This window comes from Prionailurus bengalensis, chromosome E3, assembly GCF_016509475.1.
Source record: "Prionailurus bengalensis isolate Pbe53 chromosome E3, Fcat_Pben_1.1_paternal_pri, whole genome shotgun sequence".
NCBI classification, from domain to species: domain Eukaryota; kingdom Metazoa; phylum Chordata; class Mammalia; order Carnivora; family Felidae; genus Prionailurus; species Prionailurus bengalensis.
The window spans coordinates 19,453,084-19,466,182 of NC_057357.1; the positions used below are offsets into that span (position 1 = coordinate 19,453,084).

The 13,099-nt window shown below is 56.2% G+C and overlaps 1 protein-coding gene across 2 annotated transcripts in view; it reads right to left on the reverse strand.

Annotated features, from left to right (window-relative positions):
• The window catches only part of SBK1 (SH3 domain binding kinase 1), a 50,443-nt gene that overhangs the window by 19,212 nt on the left and 18,132 nt on the right, over positions 1-13,099 (reverse strand). The window contains exon 1 of one of the 2 annotated variants that reach the window (XM_043560232.1): positions 4,756-5,572. The exons of the other annotated variant lie outside the window; for it this stretch is intronic. The gene's annotated coding sequence lies outside the window, so the exon portion shown is untranslated. Of the gene's footprint in view, positions 1-4,755; positions 5,573-13,099 lie in introns of those variants that run through there. 2 annotated transcript variants of the gene reach the window in all.

Genomic DNA, 13,099 nt, shown 5'->3' on the forward strand with positions numbered 1-13,099 from the left:
GATCTCTCTGCAGGGCAGTGGGCCCCCGGCTAGAGAATGGGAAGCCTTCCTTCTATGATGGGGGAGTCGAACAGACCCAGGGGAGCTACTCTGGGGTGGAGATGTGTGCAGTCTCTCTGGGGCCTGACCAGGAGGAGGGGGGAGAAGGCTCTGTCTTGTCCAGTCCCCACACCCCTGTCCCTCAGGGCCATCCCAAAGATCAGAGGCAGTTGGAACATTCTCTGGCTAATGTCACAGGGACAGCAGGGGGAGGGGGGGGGTCATTGCGGCTTCCTCTGGCCTGGCCCAGCTCATTTGCATACCCCGCAGGGTGTGGCAGAAGTGACAGAGCAAACACTTGAGTAGCATGCACTGTTAAAAGCGCTTCACTTGTAACAGGTTCCTCTAATCCTCCCCGTAACTCTAGGAGGTAGGAGGTTGGAGCTATTTTCACCCCTACACTACATCGGAAGGAACTGAGGCATGGGACAACTGTCTTGTCCAAGGTCACATGGCTAGGCAACGGTACAGGTGGGATTTGAACCCAAGGAGTTCGATGCCAGTTTCACCCAAACATTTGGTGGCTCATAGAGGTGGGGAGTCAAAATCCTCGCTCTGGGCTAATGTGGTGCTGTTCTCAGCACTAAATGAGAAAGCATGGTGCACTTGACATTGAAAAATGTTCCACTGCTTCTTCCCAACCCTGATATCACACGGCTCCCCAAGTGGGGGCTGAGCTGGGAATCTGGACCTGCCCTGTCTCCAGACTGTAGCCAAACTATGTAAGGGCTCTAACTGGACCCTTCAGGCCCACTGCTGCTGCTTCCTGAGACCAGAAAGGGGGCTCAGGGGAGCAGGGGAGCGAGTTGGCGGTTTGGTTGGAGAGGCTGGTCCTGGCTCTGGCCTGATGCCCAATCGCCGGGGGCAGAACGCCTTGGGAACTCAGTCAGCAAAAGCCCGGCAGGTGCCTCACCTAGAGAGCAGAGGTGGGAAGGAAGACGGCCTCGACTACAGAACTATGGTCAAGCAGTCCTAGATCCCACCCCTTGCCACAGGTTCTGGAAAGGCCCTCATAGACTCTCAGTCTTGAACCCCACCCCATCCTGCCCGGACTCGTAGCAGGGCCATGCTTCATACTCTCAGGCACCACCGGCTCTCAAACACTCCCTTCCCCTTTCTCGGGGATAGCAGAAGCCCTGTGGTCTCCCCAGACTGGCTACGGGAAAACCAAGGCTGCATTATCACCAAGGCTTAGTCACCCACTTACCAATGCCCCTTTGAATATAAGAGTCAATAGTTACTGAGGACTTTTGACATGCCAGATCTCGTCCTAGGCCCTCTCTTCATGCTTTAGCTCACTTAATCCCCCTGATGACCTTGAGGGAGATATCAACCTTGTTTTGCACATAAGTCAGTTGAAGCTCAGAGAGGATAAGAGACTCACTCAAGGTCACACAGCAGCTATGTGGGAAACCCTGGCCGAGTCCAGAGGCTGTGATCGTAACCATGGTGCTTTGCTATCTCCTTTGACCTCGGGTTTCTACAGACCTTCATCTAGGAAGACGGCACACTCCCTTCCAGGGCCATGCCCAGTGGCTGGAGCCCAGTGCTGGCCCCTAGCCCCTAGCCCCGCCACTTGGCAACACCCATTGGCTTCATTAATGTTTAGGGAATGTCAATAATTTTGAGGGACTCTTGCGTCTAGGCCCCCATCTCTCCTGCCTGACCAAAACTTAAAGCAGCTTGGACTCAGTCCTAGAAAGTTAGAGCAAGGAGTGAGCTTATAGCAGAGAGAACCTCTAGTCCAATTCCTCTGGACACCTGGGGAAACTGAGGCCCAGAGAGCAGTCCTCCCCCAAGAGTCCTCGGCAGTAGCTGGGCCTAAAGCCTTGGACTTTTGCTCCTGGAACAATTGAAAACAAGTTTTTGGTGGGTGAATCCTTCTAGCAAATGAACGGTCACAAGACAGAGCCTAGGGTAAAAGTGGGGCCAGGCTGGGATGCTGTGGCTAGAGGAATTCAAGTTCACTTCACCACTCAGCCCCGGAGGGACATTGCTCTGTGCAAGTTCTAACTTGACCACGAGGGAGGCAGGAAACACCCGCATGTGCAAAACACACACAGATGAAGGTCACCTGCTGAGCAAACATTTTCTGGCCTCCCCCTGGGCTGGCAAAGCCAGATGCCTACAGGAGGGGGTAGCAGGTCACATAAATGAGTAAGCAGGCCAGTTGAGGCCCTGGGGTGAGCTGGAGGGCAACTGCCCTAAAGAAGGTGGTGACTCTTCAGCTCTGGCCTGGGGTTGCCACACCATCGGAGTCTTTAAGAGGCTCCAAAAGTCAGTATTTGTATATGAAATTGTATGTATTTTTTTTTTAACACTGGTAACAAATGCAAACATGAGAAAAACACTGATTGGCTCAAGAAAATGCGTCTAGAAGCTGTATTTTCCAACAGGTGCTGTACAGCAGGCTGGGCTCTAGGATGAACACAGCCATTGCAACCCGGACAAGATAGACCCGGTTCCGTCTCCTGGAGCTCAAGGTCTAGGTGTGGAGACAAGGTCTCACAGCACATGTAGACACGTGCCACTGTCTCCAAGCCACCAAGCATCAACCAATCCAACCCAGCTCTGCACTCTCTCTCTGGCCAGGTCAGATCAAAAGGGGAGGTGGAGGCAGAAGGCTGTTCCTGAGCCGGTCTATGAAAGGACTTCTCAGGTTGAGGGAACAGCCCCCCAGTGGCGGGAGGGAGTCAGAGGACACCAGAAGTGTAAGAGGTGAGTGAGGAGTGAGGGCTGATGTTTGAGAGGTGGGTTAGGGCCTCAACACAAAGGGCTTGGTCCTGTGCTTTATTCCAGACTCAGTGGGGAGCCACTGCAGATTAGGGAGGAGGGGAGATCTTACTCCCCGTCCCCTCTGGCCTCTTGATGGTTTTCCCTAGGCACGGTGAGTCAAATCTCCGCAATTTAGCGTCAGGCTCCACTCCCTTGCCTGTGGGTCATATGATAAGGGCCCGGGGCTCCGGGGAACCCATTGGAAATGAACTCCTTCAGAGAGGGAGAAGACACACCTGGGTGCTCCTTGTGGCCCAAATGTGATCTATATACTGCAGAGTGAGTGGCTCACTCTCTGTCATTATCTCTGGGAGATGCCACGCGCTTGCCCAAGGTCACCCGGTCTTCAGAGCACCTGGCCCCTCCACAGCTTGGGCTGAGGGGGTCTGGCCTCAACTGTCCTTGAATGTGCAGGAGGCGCTGCCGGAGGTCTGGCCTGAAGCATCCCAACCTCTTCTCCTGCTAGTCACATCCTCTCCCTTGGGTCAATGCCAGCAGCAGGTGGGGTGGGGGCACTTGGTATTGGGAACGGCGGAGAAGAGGGATCAGCCTCCAGGCTCAGGGCCCCCAAGAATGCAGCAGGATGAGGATCAGATGCTTCAGGTGTGGGGTCAGAACTGGTCAGCTGGACCTGACCAGGTCTACCTCCACTGGCCCAACAGAGAGTGGTCTGGGCAAACGAAGAGCAGCCCCAGGGTCTTGCGACCAGAAAAGACCAGGAAAAGGGGATCAGGATGTCGTGGGGGAAAAGCAAACACACAAACCCTTGACTCCGTTGCCTGGCACATCACAGACACTAGCTAGAGGTTTGTTGAATGAAGAAATGAACAAAGGAAGTCCCAGTGGGGCTCCCTGTATATCAAGTCCTGCCTTCCTCAGCATCACTGCCTGCCTGCAGAGGGCTCAGAAAGAAGAGACTGGGGGAAACCCCAGCAGCCCAGAGTGTGTTTCCTCAGCACCGTCCAGCCCCTTCCCAGGATCTCTGATCCAGAATTTCAGGGTACAACATCCCCTGGGCCTCTCGTCTTCCCACAAGCTGCAGGGCCTGGGGTTCGGGACCTTACTGACAGCCAGGCTGGGCCCGGCTTTGTAGAGCCTGGAGAGCTAAAGCAAAAACCTAGAATGGTCCCTTGGCTGTCCAGGACACAATGATCCAACCTGAGGTTTGGCCCTGGGTATTATGGAGGTCAGGAGGAGAAGGCAGTCTTGGGTTTGCTGGCCCTAGGGCACATGGGGACAGAAAGGTGCCCTGACCTGAAATGGCTTCTTCGTCCAGACTACCTCTCTTCCCCAGAAATCAGTGCCTCACTTTGGAAAGAGCTTGCCCCCTCCTGCAAAACATACAAAGTATGGCTTGGGGGCGACCTTCCCTGTGGCCTGGGTGGGGGGCAATGGAGTCACAGAGAAAATACGGGATTCCCACCCATTCTCTCAAACACACCCCTTCCTTGCCCCCTCACAGACAAAGACACACACCCAAAGCCCAGGCCATCGCCCTAGGGCCACGCACCGCAGGCCCCCCTCACCTGTGGACATCCCCAAATCTCCTCCCAGGGGGACTCCGCTTGAAAACTCAGCCGGGCCTTGCGGGGAGGGGTATATATACTCCAAGGGCCGGGAGTCCAACAGCTCCAGGTTCAGTCTTTTGCAGGGCGTGGGGGGAGGTGACTCTCCACCCTATTCCCTCCTCTCCGTGGCATAAGGGGCTCTGCCACTACTCCCCTGCGAGGTCGGGGAGCAGCGTCCAAACCCCAGGGCTAGGGGTGGGGGGTGGGGGAAGGGAGAGGAGGAGGGGGCGGCTCCTCCAGGCGAGACACAAAGAGACGTCCTTCAGCCTCGGCTCCATGGCGACGCTGGGGAGGGGGCAGTGCGCACCCAATACTTCCTTCCCCACCTGGAGGGCTAGGGACCTCGGCGGCCACTCACCTGGGCCCGGCTTACCTGGGCTGGGGCCGCGGGGACGCCGCGGCAGGGGGCCTGGGCGCCGTCTCGGTTTCCGTCAGCCCGGCCCGGGGGGGGGCTCAGGGCGCCACAACCATGGGCTGGGATGAGAAGGGCGCCGCGCGGGGCTCAGTCGCCTGGGTCCTGGAGCTTTGAGGGGGGCCCCGAGGCCTCTTGCTGGTGAGGGATAGCTCTTGCTGTCCTCGGTTCCCTAGATTTGGGGTTCCTGTGTACCGGAATTGGGGGGGGTCTAGGAACCCCCTGATCTAGGGGCGTTCTGAGCTGAGTCTTCGTGTCTTGAGGTGTGGAGTTGTAATGACCGGGTTCTTGACAGGGGGTCCCAGCAATGCCGGAGGAGGGGGTCACTGCGTTCTAGGTCTTGGGGGGGGCCCGATTGAAGAGGGGGGAGTCTTAGCCGTACCGTAGGGAGGTCACTGTCTTCCGAATACGGAGGAAGTCTCCGCTTTCCCCAGCTGGGGAGTAGCTCTCTGTTGGATCTGGAAGGGGTCTCCCGCTCTCTTGGGGGTCTCTGGGTCCTGGATGTGGTGGAGGGGGATCCCCGCGCTCCCCGGCTGCGGGGGCTTGCAGAGTCCCGGCCACCGGCAGGAACTGGGAGGAAGCCCCTCAGCCGCTGGGGGGCTCCGTTGCCGCCGCTACGAGCAGCCCGGCTCTGCGGTCCCGGACCCCGGCCTGGTCCGGGCTCTGGCTGCGGCTCCGGCTCGCGATCCGCCCGGTTCTCGGGCCCCGGCCCCGGCGCCCGCCCGGGCAGCGCTCCATCGCTGCATCGCGGCTCCGCCCTCTGGCCCGCGCGCACCTGCCCGCCAGGCCCCGCGGCTCCGCCCTCCGGCTCGCGCGCCGCCGCCCGCCCCTTTGTCCGCCCTGCTTGGCGCGCGCTTTCGCGCACGCGCACTCCCCTCGGCGCGCGCTCTCCCTCCCGCCGCGCCCTCCCGCCGCGCGCCGCGGGGCGCAGATTCTCCCCGCGCCGAGGGAGCAGCGCGGCGCCCCCACCCCGCCTTCCGGCCGCGCTGGGTCCTAGCGCCCGTGGGCGCCCTCTCCACCTTCCCACCCCCGTGTTTTCTAGGTCAGAGCCCACGAGGGGGCAAGAACGAGGTTAGAGAGGACTCGAGGGAGTCTGAGAGGGTCACCTGGTCCAGCCTCCCGGGCCCTACGGGACCAGACTGCCCTAGACTGTCCCAGTCTGTTCTTGTAAGGCGGAGCATGTGTCTGTTTCAAGGAGGGAAGCAGCCAAGCTCTGCAATCGCGTGTGCATTCATTCATCCATTAGCCTGTCTGCCCATCCATCCATCCATCCATCCCTCCCTCCATCCTAGTTTGAGCCAGACTTCGGAGAGCTACCAGTCTACTCGGGGAAGAGGTCGTCAACTGAGGCCTCGGGGGCTGTGACCAGCCCAGGTAGGGTTTGCGACTCCCGCTGTGAACAGTCGGTGACTAGTCCTGGAATGCGGCTGATAAGCTCAGCGCTCACTGGAGAGAAAAGAAAGGGGATTCCGAACAGAGGGAGCAGTGTGTGCAAAGGCACGTGTGAAGGAGCATTATTTGATACTGGAAACTGGCTTGGAAGGAGGTGGGGTAGATGAGGTTGGCGATGAGATAGGGACCACTCGTCCCCCCACCCCCCCACCCCCCCACCCCCTCCCCCCCGCCCCGGGCCCTACTCCCTCTCTTACCCCATGGGTAAGAGCCACACTGTTTCATTAATGAGAAAGCCCCGACACACCTTCCATATTTCCTCTCTTTGTTCAGGCTGTTTCCTCCACCCAGCATGCTCTTCCCAAGCACCCTGTGTTTTAGATCTTTTGGAACAAGGGATGGTAGACTCAAGTACCTATGGGTCACAGAAATTAGTGACTGGGCTCAGGCGTCAGGTGACCGGAAGTGGGGGACGTCATGGGCTTGTATGGACGGACGATTTTTCAAGAGAAGCAGGAAGTCCACATAGTGTCTTCCAGCTTTTCAATATTGGAAACTAATTCCCAAGTTTGGAACTACTGAATGGGCCAAACGGAACACACTTTGGGGTCAAATCTAGCCCAGGGGCCATCATTTTGCAACCTCTGCTCCTGAGAATATTGCCTCACTTCCCAGTTTTTTCCCCCCTCCTGCTTCTTTCTAGACTCTTTTGTTCTAGAATCCAAGTACTATGTGACCATCAGCTCTGCAAAATACAAGATGGATTGGGTTGCTCCTTTGCATAAAATTGCCAAGGACACCCTGTTACCTCCAGGGCGAAAAATCTAACCTCCTTATCCTGGTGTTTAAAGGCCGTAGACTTTGGGCCTCTACCCCTTTCTTTACTGAGGTCCCCTCTTCTCCATTAAGCCTTGAACTTAGCCTAGAATATGTGCTTTCTCATAGCGATGTGCCTTCATACGCTCGGTTTCCTTTGTTTAGAAACATTTCCCCCCTCTTTTTCGTTCTCTGAGCAAGTTATCCTCTGAGATATCTCTTCTATGTCTGCCTTTTCTCTCTCACCCCTCCCTGTCCTGCTAATGTTCCAGAGTTGCAACTTTCACCCTTTGTTCTACTCCTCTCCAAGTAAGGCCTTATTGACCCAAACTAAAGGAGGGGTTTGGGTTATGGGGCAGGCAGAAGCGGGGAGAGGAGAGGAGAAAGGAGAGGAAGGAAATGTGTTCCTGTGTCTAATAAACCGAGAGGAAACGGAGACCTAGAGAGGGGGTAGGAGCAGGATCTGGCCTCGCAATGCTCTCAACCACGGTTATTAAGGGTTATCAAGGCCACCTTCTGCAGAAGCCTTCCCCGATTCCTCACCTGGGGCATTTGATTACCTACAATTAGAAAATGTTTGCTAAGATGTATTGTGGGTATTCAAACCCCCTTCCCCAAACCCCCAAGCTCTGCAGGGTGAGAAGTCCTGCTCCCCAAAGGGGGTACACTCTGACCAGGGGATACATCAAGGGTCTCATTAAAACTTAAGCTACGGCTGCTGCCAGGGTACTTTAGACCCCATGTTTTTGGAACTGACAGGCAAGAAGAACGAGTCACTTCTCTGGCAGTCAAAATCGACCCTGATCAATTACTAGAAGTTACTAGAAGTACCCCGATTAGTTACTGGAAGAAGGCAGGGCTGCTTTTACAAAGTGGGAGCCGGGAGAAATACATGTGGAGCCCAGTGAACCACTGGAGCGATCCCCTGGTTACGATAACCTAGAGTTTAGACCCTTCAGGACTGAAGGGTTGGGTCACAGCAGCCGGTGATCCATCAAGACCAGGGAAGGTGACAGCTGAGAGTGTGGATAATTAAGAATGGAGAGGGGCGCCTGGGTGGCGCAGTCGGTTAAGCATCCAACTTCAGCCAGGTCACGATCTCGCGGTCCGTGAGTTCGAGCCCCGCGTCGGGCTCTGGGCTGATGGCTCGGAGCCTGGAGCCTGTTTCCAATTCTGTGTCTCCCTCTCTCTCTGCCCCTCCCCTGTTCATGCTCTGTCTCTCTCTGTCCCAAAAATAAATAAACGTTGAAAAAAAAAAAAAAAAAAAAAGAATGGAGAGTGAAGGGGGAAAGGACAGGTACCGGTTACCCGGTTCCGGCCCTGAGATCAAGTACAGGAAGGGGGGGAGGGGCTATACTTCACATCACTAACCACCCTCCTCACAGTTCCCATTTAGAAAGAGAGACTCGAGGCATCCACGGAGGAGCTGGGTGGCACAAGGCGGGGGATGTGGCAGCCATGAAAATGCACCATCCAGACCTCTCACTGCGGGGCTGGTGACTGCCCAGGGCAGCGGCGATGGGGTCTCTCCACAGTTCACAGAGGGGTCTCCACTTTACCTTCCTCTAGCTGGTCCCAGTCGATGACTGGGTGCCGCCAAGACACCAAAGCATCCAGCTCCTTAGAGACACAGAGCTTCCCTGATGGGCAACTAGGGATCGAGGACTTCCCACTGGCTCCATCACAACTTTCTTAGCATTCTCATCCCACCTTCCTTCCTTCGATCCTCATTCCAAGCTTTGGCTCTGTCGAGCCCGACGGTTCGCCCAGCCTCCTCCGGCTCCCTTCTGATTTTCCCGCCCAGGCGTTTTCCCCAGCAGGATGGATCACTTGCACATCGGACCCCGTCTTGGCCCGCTTCTTAGAGGACTGAACCAACACAACCTCTCTGAAGAGAGGAACTAAAATAGCTATGCCTAACGCTGCGGTCCCTTTTCCCTGACACCTGGGGGATAATCCAGTCTTGCCAGCTCAAAGTTTTGCATCCACAGCATTGTGGCCCTTCCAGAGCGGGTCTTGGTGGGTATGATCTGGATAGCAGAACACAAAGATAAAACTCAGCTCTGATTTCCATAATAACACAGAAGAGACATCGGGAAACCCCATTTGGGCTTCCTCTGCCTGGGGCCCACACCCTCTTCGATGCTGGGGAGTCCTCATACTCCCGGGCAATCAGTTTGCTGCTCCCTGTTCATGGAAGCTCGTGAGGCCAGTGACCCCAGGACTTCCCTTTGGTCGCCTCTTGTATTCACTGACGAATCACAAATCTCTGTTGTGGGGATCAGGGAAGGAGTCAAAACAGAGTCCCCGTCCTTTAGAATATATACCTCATGTTTCAAACTATACGAGTCTGGGTAACTCAACCGGCCGTACTGAAAGTGATCTGTTAAGATGATATGTCGGCCAGGGGCGCCTGGGTGGCTCAATTCGGTTAAGCGTCCGACTTCAGCTCAGGTCACGATCATGCGGTCCGTGAGTTGCAGCCCCGAGTCGGGCTCTGTGCTGACAGCTCAGAGCCTGGAGCCCGCTTCGAATTCTGTGTCTCCCTCCCTCGCTGTCCCTCCCCTGCTCACACTCTGTCTCTCTCTCAAAAATAAATAAAAACATTTTAAAAACCAGTGAGGGAAACCCCTTTATAGCATTCCTTGATAATCTTTTCTTTTTAAATTTTTTTTTCAACGTTTATTTATTTTTGGGACAGAGAGAGACAGAGCATGAACGGGGGAAGGGCAGAGAGAGGGAGACACAGAATCGGAAACAGGCTCCAGGCTCTGAGCCATCAGCCCAGAGCCCGACGCGGGGCTCGAACTCAGGGACCGCGAGATCGTGACCTGGCTGAAGTCGGCCGCTTAACCGGCTGCGCCACCCAGGCGCCCCTGGAGCGGCTTTGAAGGGAATCCTCCTCCTTGTAGCTGAAAGCTTGCCAGCGGACATGAGAAAAATATCTCTAAAATCACGAGAGTGGTTGCTCCCGGAGATGGGATCCAGGAAATGGGACTGGGGTCGGGGTAGATAATGGGAATTCGTCTTTCTGTGTCACGTGTTTTCTTTCTTTCTTTCTTTCTTTTTTAAATTAAAAATATCTGACACAGGGGGCGCCTCGGTGACTCAGTTGGTTGGGCGTCTGACTCTTGGTTTCGGCTCAGGGTCGTGAGTTCGAGGCCCGCATGAGGCTCTGTGCCGACAGCGCGGGCCTGCCTGGGATTCTCTCCCTCTCTGCCCCTCCCCCTCCCTCTCTCTGTCAAAACAAATATATAAACACTAATTTAATGTTTATTTAAAGCCAGATCCAGGAATGATCTAAAATGACCCCACCTCTAGGGGCGCCTGGGTGGCTCAGTCGGTTGAGCTTCCGACTTCGGCTCGGGTCATGATCTCACAGTCCGTGAGTTCGAGCCCCGCGTCGGGCGCTGTGCTGACAGCTCGGAGCCTGGAGCCTGTTTCGGATTCTGTGTCTCCCTCTCTCTCTGCCCCTTGCCTGCTCACACTCTGTCTCTATCTCCCCAAAATAAACAAACATTAAAAGAGTTTAAAAAAAAATGACCCCACCTCTCCGTCTCTGAGAAACACAGGACTGGGTAGTACCTTTGGCTCTCGGGCCCCCTGCCCCTCACACCTGTGGCACTCCTTAGGCCTGGATGTGGCCGTGAGTGTGGATGTGGAGTGCGGATCTGATACGTCCTCCCGTCCCCCCGCCCGTGTTTATTGCAGAGCATCAAGAAGCATCCTCTGGAATCCTCGGAACAGAAGCAGAGCTACTCAGAACCGCTTCAGTCCCAGCTCCTTCGTCGGGGATGGGTCACCAAAGCCATCCCCGGGAACGCAGGCCTTTGGAAGGAAACACGTGCTGTCTGGTGCACGTCCCCCGGGGTCTGGATTTAATGATGCCCTAGTTTGGGTTTCCCAGAAACGGACCCTGAGACAGGGATTTGAGAGGAAATAGTTTATTTGGTAGGTGATCTCAGGTAGGGGAGTGGAGAAGTGAGCCAGGGAGGCGAGTGCACACTGCGGGCGACAGGAAGGGAATCCCAAGGGGGAGGGGGCTCTCAGAGACCGTGTAGGATGTGCGCCTACACGCGTAGACCATGTATGATACTCCGGCCCCCCGTCAGGCATCAGTGAGAGCGGCTGCGGGGGATGCGAGCGGAGCAGGCCGGATCAGATAAGCCCCCCAGGAAAAGTAATGGGAATGCTGGGAAGTAGAGGTGGGGGAAGGCCCCAGAAAGACTGGATGGGGAGCCAGCCACGGCCAGCACTTACTGCCCCGGGTCCCGGGGCTGGCATGATGCTCATATCGCCAAGTGGAGTAGAACCCTCTTATCCGGCATCCTCTCTGCCCCATCTCTTAGCAACAGAACCTCAGTTTTCCCTTGGGGACCCATTTTCCTCGACATACCCTTCCCTACGCACCCCCGGGGGGGGGGTGCCCACCTGTTCGGCTCTAGGAGGGGGCTTGCGACCCAGAGCCTACCAGTGTATTCCACCCCCCTGGCCATCCTGATCGTTTCCGAGATAGGCCTGTGCCCCAAGCCAGGCCAAGAGGATAGAACTCTCCTTCCGTTGAACTGTAGAGAGAGGGAGAGGTAGGTCTGGGGTTAGTACCACCGGGGAGGCTCAACCAGAGGACGAGGCCAAAACGGCAAACGGCAGAGCCAAGAGCTGAAGAGTCAAAACCCTCATGCCATCACCCGAGCCCCTGGATCTAGCCCCACCCGAAGACTCCGGACTGTTCAGGTACGTAACCCACTAAAGTTCCTTTTGCGCTTAAGTCCGTGGGACTTGGGTCCCTGCCACTTACAACCCCAAGTTCTTTGCGCGGCGTATAAATGTGGGTTTCTAAAATGTTTACAAGCGCAGGGGTAAATGAAAGATTCTGCCATCTGTCCCCGTACTCACTATTTCCTCAGCATCCAGGTTGTGAAAGGGAATTCTCAGAGGGCGTTCAGCCTCCCCAGGAGTAGGAGGTTCAGATCCTGGGAGTCCAGCTCGGGCTCCCTGAAGGCAACCGTTCCTAAGGCCACACGAGGAGCCGGGTAGGTTCACAGCTGAGCATGTGGGTGGGCTCCTGGGCTGCCACAGGGGGCCCCTTTCCCTTTAAGTTGCAGGAACCTCCGGGTTCTTGGCCAAACCATGGATGCGGTCATTCATTCATTCACCCTTGATAATAGGCACGAGGATAAATAGGTGAGTTACGCAGACAACCCTGGCCTTCAGGAGCTTTCGGCCTAGTGGGGGAGACACTGTTCCCATCACACCAATAAGTGGCAAATTCTAGCTGAGACCAGACTACCAACGAGAGACAAAGGTCGGGGCTTTCCGGAGGAAGGGACGGCTGCACTGGGATTGCCAGGGGCGAGCAGGCGCTTCGTAGGTAAAGGGTAGGCAAAGAGCCGTCTCGGCGTTCAGGCCCTTTCTCCCCACTTCCTGCCCACTTTTGGGTATCGACCCGCATCACCCCCACCCCCACCCCGGAGCTTGCTCAGTAACTCAGACACACTCTTCCTTTTTCCCACCTTCCAGAGCTCGTATCCCTCAACTCCAGGAAGTTCTGCTTTATGTCTAACCTGCATCCTCCCTGCTGCCAGCACAGCCTACTTTCTTTGCTTTGGTCCCAGGGGATGTGTGAAGGGCAGCTGAGCGCCTCTCCCCTAATGCTTTTCACTCGCCCCTCTTCTCAGGGATGCGTCTCTAGACACTAGGCATCTAGGGTATGTCAGGTCCTTCCACAAGGCTAGGCCTTCCCCCAGATGGGGAAACCGAGGCACAGGCCATAGGAATGGGATACTTCAATCTCTCCCAGGCCAAGGGCTCTGCCAGGCAGGTAGCCTCCAGGGAAGTTGCCAGGACTAGTCCTTCCCTGGCACTCCAGAGCCCGCCGGTCCTAGGGACACGGCCCCCTGGCCGTCCCATCCCTTCCTCCAGCCCCTGGCCCTCGGAGAACCTCTGTTCATCCCTGCCTGCCTATTTTCCAAGCACAGATTTGTGCCAGGCCAAGTCCTAAGCATCTGACACATAGGAACTCATTCAAAACTCACTGATAACCCTACAGTGTGGCTGCTGTCGTTACGTGTCTGAGACACAGGAAGGTGAGGAGCTT